Source organism: Mytilus galloprovincialis, chromosome 12, assembly GCF_965363235.1.
Source record: "Mytilus galloprovincialis chromosome 12, xbMytGall1.hap1.1, whole genome shotgun sequence".
In the NCBI taxonomy this organism is placed as follows: domain Eukaryota; kingdom Metazoa; phylum Mollusca; class Bivalvia; order Mytilida; family Mytilidae; genus Mytilus; species Mytilus galloprovincialis.
Window position 1 is genome coordinate 21,744,024 of NC_134849.1, and position 12,181 is coordinate 21,756,204.

The 12,181-nt window shown below is 32.4% G+C and overlaps 1 long non-coding RNA gene across 1 annotated transcript; it reads right to left on the reverse strand.

The window, feature by feature from the left end:
- Positions 1-484: 484 nt before the first annotated feature.
- LOC143054049 (uncharacterized) lies at positions 485-10,120 on the reverse strand. Its single transcript, XR_012971550.1, has 3 exons — positions 10,022-10,120; positions 3,291-3,712; positions 485-635 (listed from the first exon to the last, which is right to left on the reverse strand). It is a non-coding gene; the product is annotated as an uncharacterized LOC143054049 (long non-coding RNA).
- Between the last annotated feature and the right edge of the window lie 2,061 nt (positions 10,121-12,181).

Genomic DNA, 12,181 nt, shown 5'->3' on the forward strand with positions numbered 1-12,181 from the left:
GATTTACTTTTATTTTAATTATGACTTGGATAGAGAGTCGTCTCATTGGCACTCATACCACATCTTCTTATATATAATCAAATAGAAACATAATCACTTGTTCCTCTGTGTAGCATGTTTTACCATAGTTGTAAGATATGGACCTTTTACAATTACTAGAACAATAAAAAGTTTATCTACCTTTGACTACATGATGGTTCTTATACAAACATAGGTGTGACATCTTTAAACAGACACCCCTGGTCTTTCGGACATACAAATTCGATCATAGTTTTCTCATTGATTAAGGTACAAAAATGTGATTCAAAAACAAATCTAGTAATTTGATTGCCTGATATCTGAGCCTATCATTAAAATATATGATAAAATTACTTGGAAAGTTGATTTAAAAAGATAAATGAAATGAAAGTTAGGAAAAAAAAACTAAAACAACTTAAATTCTTAAAATAAGCATATAGTTAAATACCATTTGTTTTCCATTTGTTTAGTTCGGCGACGAATTGGCTCTTTTCAGCTGCATTTAAGTTCAGAAGGTAGATAAAATCTTCAATCTGTTGTAATGATGAATTGTACTTCATTGTGTCCCACTCTGTAAAATTGCAGTGAGCCCAAGGATTTCGTACATCTGCCCTAACCTAAAGTACACAAACATATTAATCTGAACTTCTATACATTTCTAAAAATATCATTAGTATAATAACAGTAAGACGTTGAAGAAAAATCTGAAACGTTTCGCACAAACAACAGATAACAAATCTGACGTTAAGACTGAAAACAAATGCAAATAATTTAATTTGGGATGTAACGCTTCTTCTGATTGGCAATCGTTGTTATGTTTATCAGCTCATAGACATAATTTTGTCATGTGACCCTGACGTCATCAACGTATTGTCATGGTTTACTCCGGGTTATTCAGTCTGCAACACATTGTTTATGTTATTTCTTTATAGACAGAAAAAATATAAATATTACAGTCATTCCTTTATTAACATCAAACCTCAAAACTTGTCATTTTCTGTATAGAACAATGGAGAAAGTTCCCTTCTTGGAAGATATGATAACTTTTATATGCCATATGTTAAACAGTTTGCAAGATAAATGTCTTACGCCGTGTGCTAGAGGCCTAATACGGTTATAAGGGTCATTAGTTTTCATATGGGGGTTGAGCTTTGCTCTCACCCAATATAGGGTTTATTGGTCTCATTCTTATTGTATATGTAAGTAGCACTCGGTGTAACTAATAATACATGGTCTTGTTAAAGGTAAGATGAGAGTTATTGATATTTTAAAATACATATGTACAAGATGAAGAAACAGGATGAAAATTCGGCTTGAAAACTGAACTTTTATTTGTAATCATATAGACTAAATTGTACACTGATGAGATGCTTAGTTTAGATTGTCATACGCAAATGTAGCAGATAAAAACTTAATGTAAGATATTGAATGTTCGTGTGCTTATTGATGTGTATCAAAAACAAAATAACATAAATTGAATTAAGCGAGTTGTTTATGTCATCTCTAAAGTGAATGCTGGTTAACACTGTTACTTCCATAAATTAATCAAGCTAGACAAATGTATAAATCTCTATTAACTAACAAGGTGTATACGACCGCAGAAGTCGAATCCTGAACAGTTGGGACAAGTATGGACACAACATTCAAGCTTGATACAGCTCTGCACTTGTATTGCGATCAAATTTTTGACATAATTTGAGTTTCGGACACAAAACAAATGTCAAGATTTTACAAACCTATTGTGCAATATTCTGCAATTAAAGATTTCTTATTTAAACTATTCAAACATTTGGAATTTGAGAAATTTGAGAAAAAAAAAAATTGAAAACAACTACCCCCCTTTTTTTGCAATTAGTACAAAACCTGAGATTTCTTTATACATAATATGCAAGTAGTGTGAAGAGGGTAAATCCGAAAAGACCAGGCATTGTATGTTCAATGTTTTAGAATTACCTCCTTTACACTGCTTTTAAATTGTCTTAATTGTCCATTCACCATTAATACCTAGTGTTTCCCCTTTTTTGCCCCTAATTCCGTAACATTTTGAGTCGTAACACCCCTCCGCCCCCCAAGTCAATACTACCCATCTCTTCATGGTATGGAAACTTGTGGATTAATTTCAGAGAGATACATACACTAAAACATAAGTTATTGTTTGAAAACTACAAAAATGATTATTTCGGGCCCCTTTTTTGGCCCCTTTTTCCTAAACTATTGGGACCATAACTTCCAAAATCAATCCCAACCTTCTTATAGTGGTATTGAACCTTCTTGTAAAAATCTATAGAGATCCACACACTTAAACACAAGTTATTGTCTGTAAACTAGAAAAATGCTTCTTTTTGGCCCTTTATTCCTACATATTCAGGAAAATTAACCCCAAACTGCCACAAAGCCTTATCTGTGTTATATGGAAACTTTTGATACAATGTCAGAGAGATCCATACAGTAACACACAAGTTATTGTCTTGAAACTAGAAAGATTATTGTTATTGGTCCGTTTTTGTCCCTTAATTACTAGACTTTTTACCAAATAACCCTTTTAGATAGATCCCAACCTTCTACTTATGGTATTAAACATTGTGGTACAATTTCAGAACAATTGAAATACTAATAAGCAACTCTTTGCCCTGAAACTAGATAAATGCTTTTTTGGCCCCTTTGGGCCCTAACTCCTAGACCATTACCCCCAAAATCAATCCCATGCTTTCTTTAGTGGTTATAAACATTGTGTTAAAATTTTATTAATTTCTTTTTACCTATTCAAAAGTAATTATCCGGAAACAAACCGTCCTTGGACGACGCTGGCGGCGACGACGACTACGCAGACGACGACGACGTGATACCAATATACGACATTTTTTTCTTCATTTTTGCGGTCGTATAAAAAGTTACTGAATACTGTTTTGGATATTGACTATGCGTAAATAGAAATCTAGTTTGAAGATAAAGTGGACCATATGAATCCATTCTTGGCTTACATTTTTGCCAAAATGAACCATTTGTTTTTATTATCCTGACTTTCTACTTTTTATGAAACCATGAAATCATCTCAAACACCCATTAAACACGAGAAAGCAAAATAGACGTATACAATACATAAACAGCTGTAAAGTGAGGATCAATGTACCAAGTGACAACACTGAATTGCCGACTCCAGAGTTTGTTATATCCTAGGTTATTGCCACGACACCGTCATTGTAAAATCACGCATTAGATTAATCAAAGTTGAAATTTTCAAACCTTGAATATAGATTAATGTATTTTCTTACATTCCTTGCAACTATCTGCACGTTCCCAGGAAACTTGTCTATCTTTTCGATCATTCCAAGCAGAGCCGATGAATCACATGATTCATCAATCGCTGTGTAATGTGCCATGTTTGTTTGGAGGAATAGCTTCGACAAATCAATAGCATTCTGTACTTTGTAATCATATAGAACTGAACGATATCCATGGGTTGTCTTGTTATTATTGATTGCCTCATAATTTAGGTAGATATTCGCTGCGCCATATGTTCGTAAATGTGTTGGTTGGGTTTGCAAGTCGATTTGATCAGTTATCTTTAGCGAGCTGTAAAGTTTAGTAACAACGGTGTCCACATATTTTCTCAAAGCTGGTGATAAGATATTGTGCAAACAAATTCCAACCACGAGCCATCTTTTTCTGTCGTCATCTAAGTCATGTGGTGGCCCTAATCAAAAGTTTGAAGATGGTTAATATTTGGAATAATCGTACAGTAATTATGATTTTTTTTATTCTAGTTGTTTGAACTCTCTTAGGGCGCATAGTGTACAAAAGTATACTCAACAATAAAAGAAACACACCACTTCCATTATTTCTTTGGTGTACATTTTTTTAAATATCACTTTTTATTCAGTGATTGAAAGGAATAATTTTATAGCATTTACGTTTTTTAAAGTGATTAAGATAAATCAAAATTATGACACAACGTTTTTGAAATTATCAACACAAAAACAATGCGAATGTTCTCGTGGTCATTTTTGACATCTTGTAGAATAGAACATTAATTTCCTGTATAGCTGTTCATATAAAATTAACTAAATTGACTCTGTGGTAGTTTCTTAATTGAATAAATGTCTAATGAACAATTTAGAGTTTTCTTAAACTTTAGATTTGTTTTACTTTCAGAATGAAATCGTCATTGTTTCCACTGAAAGAAAAATGTCCCTGTCAATTCGGCATGTATGTGAAGGTTATGCTTAGATGTAATTTATGATATATTTCTACAAAATATTACCCAAAACTATTGATTTGTGAAATTGATATATCGGTAATCAACTGTTGGCTTTATAAGGTCTTTTAACATTTTTGTGGAAAGATCTAATGATTTTTTTTTAATTATCATTTTGTTCTTCTTCCCCCACATCCTTTTTGTTACGGTGCTTTGTGGTTTCACAAGATTTTGCTTATATTTTTTGCATATGATATCGAACAGGTTTTGTGCTTTTGAAACAAACACTGTTAAGGCAACACTTGTTATTACTGTCACCCAATACACTGTTTGTCTTGTGTGCGCACCTACTTCGCAACCATTAAAGATTACAACACAATAATTTCATCAATTTGCTGGTTATATCCTCCGGATATTATGAGTAATATTAACCGAAGCGGCCCGTAGTCTCCGTATGAGAGTTATTTCCCATAGTATTTTAATAAGAACAAAATGTAATTGTAACTGGTAAACCATAGGTGATAGATATCTAGAGTATTTTAATTTGAGGTCATTGGTCCAAAGAATTAATAAAAGGTCAAGATCAAAGGTCAAGGTCATGTTATTAAGTTAGATTTTGGCTTATTTCAAATCTTTTCTAAAACCGTAAAAGATATCGACAAATATTGATCTTGTGATAAGTATTTCGCAATATGCCGCTTACATATTTCTCATATTGTGTCGTTGGTTCATGCGCTTTTAAATTTTACCCTGCTGAGACGAACAATTTTCTTTGTAAGGCCACACCAATTTAATTTCTTGGCTTACGGATTTTTGGACTCCAAAATTTAGGGCGCGCGAGCGATTCGAAAATTCTAATAAAAAAAATTTTAATTTGCAAATTTTTGAGGCGAAGCTTGAAAAGTAAAGGCGAGCGATTTTATTTTTTTTTTGTAAACATTAAATAGTAGGTTTTGACAATATTAAAACTTGATTTATCACTTGTACTTTGACATTTCTTTAATTTCTGAAGTATTTTTCCCCTGATCACCAAGAAATAATTAAATCTGGTCTATGTATGTGTGACTGACAATGAGACAATTCTCCATCCAAGTCATAATCAGATTGGGGGCAACCCCGTAATGTTATAAATATCACTTTTACATGTTTTATGAGGGATCAATATAAGTAATAATATATTTGTTTGTGCAAAAGGGCTCATATTTTCTCAAAGAACTATATATCTATCTGGTTTTAAATAGTCAAAACATGTCCAAGAATGTTGTAATATTCCTGGACTTTAACCATGTTAACCACATAAATTTACTTTAATAGTTTAATATTATTCAAAATTAGTGGACCCCTCTTTTAGAAAAAGTTGTTTAAATTATGATGTAACTCTCCTCTTTTTGAGTACAAATTTCTAAGTTTTCAAAGGTTTTGTATAGAAGAACTATACAAATCCTTGGTATTTCATTTTCTTTTCTACACCAGTAACATGACCCCTTTTCTGAGGGAGGGTTGTTATGAACCTGATAAATTAATAACAGACACAGGTCGAAGTACGGCCTTTTACACAGGGCTTTGATACAGACCAAGCAGCTAGCTATAAAGGACCCCAAAATTATTAGTGTACACAATTCGAACAGGAAAACCAACGATCTAATTTATATATCCAAACAGGAAAATACCAATGAACAGCATCAACAAACGATAACTGTTGAACGACAGGTTCCTGAATCAATCAGGGCAGGTGCATAAACATGCAGCGGCTATGGATAGTTTTGTTTCGCCAGCATACAATATAATTGCAGTTGAAGGCAAATCCTTTAGAAGTTCTTTGTACTTTATTCTAACAACGAACATTTTTTGATAGGGAATTTAAGTAAGGGGGAAAGAAACTAATTTTTTGTTCTTTACAGGTATTTCCGCTGTTATAAATTTATTTCGGAGCATTCCCACTTTGGATAAATAGGTTTCATGCTGAAACAAATATTCTCACAGATACTTACACAGTTTGGTTGGGTGCTTTTATGTTTAAAATCGTTATATACAGGTTAACTGTGATTTTAAAAACAAATGTTGATATCTTTTAATAATATTTACAAAAAAAAAAAAAACACGCTGCGGGAAATGGACGTGATTTCATTTACGGATGCGGGAAGCGGGAATATAAAAAAAAAAAAAATAAAAAAATTCTGTTTTGAAAAAAATAGGTGCAAGCGGGTCCGTCGAACAGGGAATCAAATTGGTGTGGCCTAAGAGTTATCTCCCAGAACACTGTTTTCGTTGTGACTACTTCTCCTCCGTAACCATAAAAGAAAGCGACAATTTTTTTTTATAAAATTGCTCGTAATATCCTTCGCATGATTTTGACCGAAGCAATATGAACACTCCATATGAGAGTTAATTCCCCTTATGCATGTGATATAAGTGATATACATTTCTATTTTGTAAACAAGAAGTGATAATGACCTAAGATCTTGTGATTTGAGGTTCTAGATCTAAAAATAAGAAAATTAGGTCAAGGTCAGAGGTCAAGGTCTCTTTTCAATCCGGTTCAAAACCCATATAAGATATCGACAACATATTTATACTAAATTGCAAGTTGCGACATACATTTTGTTTTAAGGGTACGCTGACATTAAATTGGATTTTTGTCCCCTCTTATATTAAACATTAGGCATATAATGATATTACCGCTTAACATTATATAATTTTAAAGACCTATGGTCTTTTGATTTGAAGCCCTTGGTTTATGACCTTGAAATTGAATTCAAGGTCATAGGTCAAATTGACTTTCTAGTTTTTGACCTTTGCTTTTACCTCATATATATTCATGATAAAGCCCTGATACTTTTGTACTACGTTGCAAGACACTAGCCCATAGAAAAACTTATTCAATGTATGTTGAACAAAATATTTTTGGAATCAGTATCAAGTTCACTATCAAATAAAACCAGAAGAGACATATTTTAAAGGAGTTGGTCCGGTAAGGACCAATTTTGGCCTCAAATTTCAGGTTCATTTGACGAAAGATTTTGACTACTTTTTAAACACTTAAAAGATGGACGAAGGATACCAAAAGGACAGTCAAACTCATAAATCTAAAACAAACTGACAACGCCATGGCTAAAAATTAAAAAGACAAACAGAAAAACAATAGTACACATGACACAACATAGAAAACTAAAGAATAAACAACACGTTAAGTGTCTATTTCAATTGATTCAATTAGTTTATGTGAACGATTTTAACTGATTGAGTCATTAAAAACGATCTAATTCAAGCTCAAATATAAAAAATCTACCAAATACGGCGAAAAATGTCACTTTTTAGATTTTTTTTTTGTTCAAAAATGAAAGTGGCCGCATCCGTGTTCATTCTCAACCTTTTTATATGTTATGTATTATCAAATACAACTAACATTTCAGTATTAAGGATGAACACGAATGCGGCCACTTTCTTTTTACACGGAAACCGATTAAAATTTAACTAAAAAGCTAGAAATGTGAAGATTTCAGTAATTTAGCATGACTGTATGGTGCTACTACACAATATAACTGCATTTTATTTTCGAAAACAGCCCATATTTATGTAGCAGAAGTATTCTTCTGTCCAATAAATTACTAAAAGTTAACATTTAAACAATTTTGTAAAACTGCTAAATTTTGGGGCCAAAAAGGGGTCTTACTGGACCTACTCCTTTATCTCCCTTATTTAAAAAAAAGGTATACTAACTATATATTTTTGGAAAATGTGCATTTGACGCTAGATATGATATTTCAAACTGAATTTTTATAGTTCTATATCAAAATTGATCTTCATGAGTGGAAAGACCTCCAATTGTTCTTTGAACAATTGGTTTTAATTTTTATCAAATTGTTAGTTGCTACCTGTCGTAACACATGCACTTGGGTTAAAGCGTGCGTCGACATACAATGGGAGTTTAAGGAACTTCTAAGGAACATACCAGCAGCACCAGCAGCGCCAGCAGCGCCAGCATACGGATTGTATCTATCCCAATTGATACGACATTCCCGGGCTTGAATTTGCTATTTGGATTTTCTTAAAAGAGACTTGCTACTCACAAGGAAGCTATTAAACAAAGTGTTTTAAATGGATAAGTTTATATCATCCCTTCGTAAAGTTTACGAACGCCATGACGAGTTGGCTGACCGTTTTGAAATATCCGTTTCACAGATAATAACGGATATGTTCTTTAAGTCGTAACTACAATCCCGTTCCCTTCTCACGAATGTGACCTACCTGCAACTTATCGGGTTTGTAATAACATGAGCAACACGACGGGTGCCACATGTGGTGCAGGATATTCTTACCCTTCCGGAATACCTAAGATCACCGCTAGTTTTCTTGGGATTCGTGTTGGTTAGTCTTTACTTTGCTATGTTGTGTCTTGTGTACTTTCATTTTTTTGTTCTGTTTAATTGCCTTTTTCTTTTTTAACCATGATGTTGTCAGTTAATGTTTGATCTATGAAATCGTCTATCCCTCTTGTATATTTAGCCCCTCTTTAAGCCTCTCTTATATTAAGAATTATGCGTATTGTGATATAACTTATTAATCATTAATGATAAAGATCCACGGTCTTGTGATTTGATTTTCTTTGTTTATTACCTTGAAATTGAAGTCAAGGTCATAAGTAAATTGAACATTTGCTTTAAAATTATATGTATGCACGATAAAGATATGGAACTTTGTGCATTTAGTTGCAAGCCATAGGACATTGAACAAGAATGTGTCCATAGTACACAGATGTTCCACTAGCATTATCATTTTCTATGTTTAATGGACCGTGAAATTGCGCTCAAAAATCCTATTTAGCATTTCAGTTAGAAAGATCATATCATACGGAACATGTGTACTAAAATTCAAGTTGATTGGATTTCAACTTCATCAAAAACTACCTTGACCAAAAACTTAAACCTGAAGCTTGCTTTATATCTTTTGGAATCATCACACAGTTAGATGTCATTCTTCTCTAGAAATGACATTTTAAACTCGATTTTAATATTTTCATGTTTTTTGTTGGCATATCCAGAAATTAACGCCACTTTGCTTATTTGAATATCATAATAAAGAACTCGGATACGGGTCACGGAAATTATATTAAAATGACAGGGAATTTTGAAAAAATGTCTGTTTTAATTTTAATTTAAGTGATAGACAGGTTGCCGGGGCAGAAAATAAATATACACAACAATATACACCATTTAAACGAAACATAATGACTGTTATTGCAAAAATCAAGGTTCCTGAGCTGTTTTAAAAATCGACGCGAGAGGCTTTTAAAATTGCAGTGTAAAATACCGGCTGAAATGGCTGAAACGTCAAATTTGCAAGTTCGTGTTGAAAATTGGCTTACAAGGTCATTAGAAAAACAGGTTACCGGGGTGAAATTTGAAACTTGAATGTCAAAAAAATAAGCAGGTCCAAACCTTGTATGTGTAGCCGTTGAACTCTAGGTTTCCACGTAAAGTTAAAATGCCCCTATTTCAAAAAGAATAAAGTCACGAAAGCATGAAAAATTCGCTACATTCACGTTCATTGTTTTGATTTTGACCGCCTGACAACTTTACGGAACAATCAAAGTGATTGTAAATAAGGACTCTGTGACGGGCAACTTATAATATCTGTGATTTAAAGATTTTGTGATATCAAGCCAGTCCAGTTCAAACTTTTATCACGTGATACAATTCTCATTTACATATCATGAATATAAATTAGCAAAAGCACTAAAAATTTCTGGCTATGGAAAGACCTTGTTCTCTAAAAAATTGGTTTTTAATTTCTATTTAACATCCTCACCTGTATGTGACGAATATTCTAATTCACTTTTTTTTCTTTTTAAATCAACTGGAATTGAACTTTGTATCGGTGTTGGTGAATGATACGCCATGTTAACCTACAACACAAGCATTTTAAGTTTCTGAATTTTGTAGATAATAATTGTTATCGTTCGTCCCATTGTCCTTATCATACTTCTATGGTCTTTATAAAATGACATATCACGTCTTTGTGAGTCAAATACATTGGTCCGGCCTTAACGACTTGAACCTGGATATATAACCAAACTCATACTGAAAGAACCGACGTCGATAAGTTAGACCCAAACTTGTCGTCTTTCGTTTTGAGGTGAAACAAAGCAAACATTTATTTCTATCATAATCATGCAAAATGCAAAAATACAACACGATAAATAGATTATCTGGTTGTCTGCATATTGATATTGTAAAATATCAGCTGATCGACAATAAAAATATGAAGACAGCTTGATAATCGTTACAAAATGATATTAAATCTAATTCACTACGGTACAATAAATTAAGTCATTGTAAAAATTATTGTTTTTTTTTATAAACATTGAACGACCAAATTTTCATTTTCTGACGTCAATCACACGAAGCAATGAATGTGTTTTTTACTTTGATAAATGTTTTATGTGCTTTTTTGTATATGTTTATTTGTTTGGAGATTGTAACACAGTGATGACTGCTGTATCCATATTTTGACTATTTTACCTATTATGTCTGTTTTGTTAAAGCATCGTTGTAAATATAACGGAATTCAATGTGACTGTCATACAAGTGAGAGGTTTAGCGCTATACAACCAGGTTAAATCCACCATTTTCTACATTTGAAAATGCCTGTACCAAGTCAGGAATATGACAGTTGTTGTTCATTCGTGTGATGTTTATATCATTTGATTTTGCCATTTGATTAAGAACTTTCTGTTTTGAATTTTGACTCGGAGTACAGTATTTTTATAATTTTTTCTTCTTTAATGCCTCAATATCATTATTAGATGAATAATACAACTGCAAGAGAGAACAGCAAACTTCACTCTTTGGTCAGGTTGTTGTCTCTTTGACGCATTCCCCATGTACTTTCTCAATTTTATTCACACAAACCTTAACATGCTTAAGATTCAGCAAGGTCAACCTCACCAAATCCTTAGGTGAAAACAAATATGTATTTCAATGTTTTGAATTCACTCATATATATTTAAAAATTGAACATGTTTAATTGAGATGAATGTTTAATAAATAATTTGATGTTGAAAGAACCAGTGTGAATATCGCGGGTAGAATTCGATATATTGGAAATCATCACTTTTTTTTTACAGTAATCGAGTTTCGGCGGTGACTACGTAGATTGCGATAGTGTAGCCATATTAACTCTAGCTATTGTGTAAGACCAGTGTATCGTAACAAAATGTTTTGGAACGTTATTTGCGTACAGTGAATAAGAGGGTTTTTTTTGTGGCCAGTAACCGATATTTGAATTGCATGAGTTTTTGTATGTTTAATAGCATGGCTTATTCACCGTACCGGACAATAATTTTATGTAAAGAATGACAATTACTTAGGTTTTAGAAATTAAGTAGCGATGTGCACATACATACTTTATTTTCGTATGATCAGTGAATTAGAACATTAAATAAGTATCATAAATATTTAACTATTATTGAATCTACAGACGCAGAAAAAATAGTTTGTAAATTAAGGAATAAATATTAGAATGAAATAGTGTGCGTGCTGATCATTCGAATTATATGATCCCGTTTGAGTTTTAGTCAATTGTACTAAAGAATAAAACAATTGTAAAAACTCATTAAAGATACCATACTTTTGCACACGATTCAATGTATAGAAACCTTTTTAGCATGAACGAGAAGCCCTATCTATATAACAACTGTTGTTTGTTTGATTATATCTTACAAATATTTTAATATCTTCGTGTGGAATTTGTTATTTGATTTTTCTAATTTGCTTATGTATGATTTTAAAATAAAGAAAGCGTACTTAGCGAACCTACTATCGTCCATTTAAATAATTCATTACAAGGATATATTTTCAGCAAGGAATTTCCAATGGACGTCACTTTGTTTGACATTAATGTAAAGAAATCATTTATATAAAGAAAACACTTTAAAAATCATTTTTAACAGAAACGACCGATTAATAT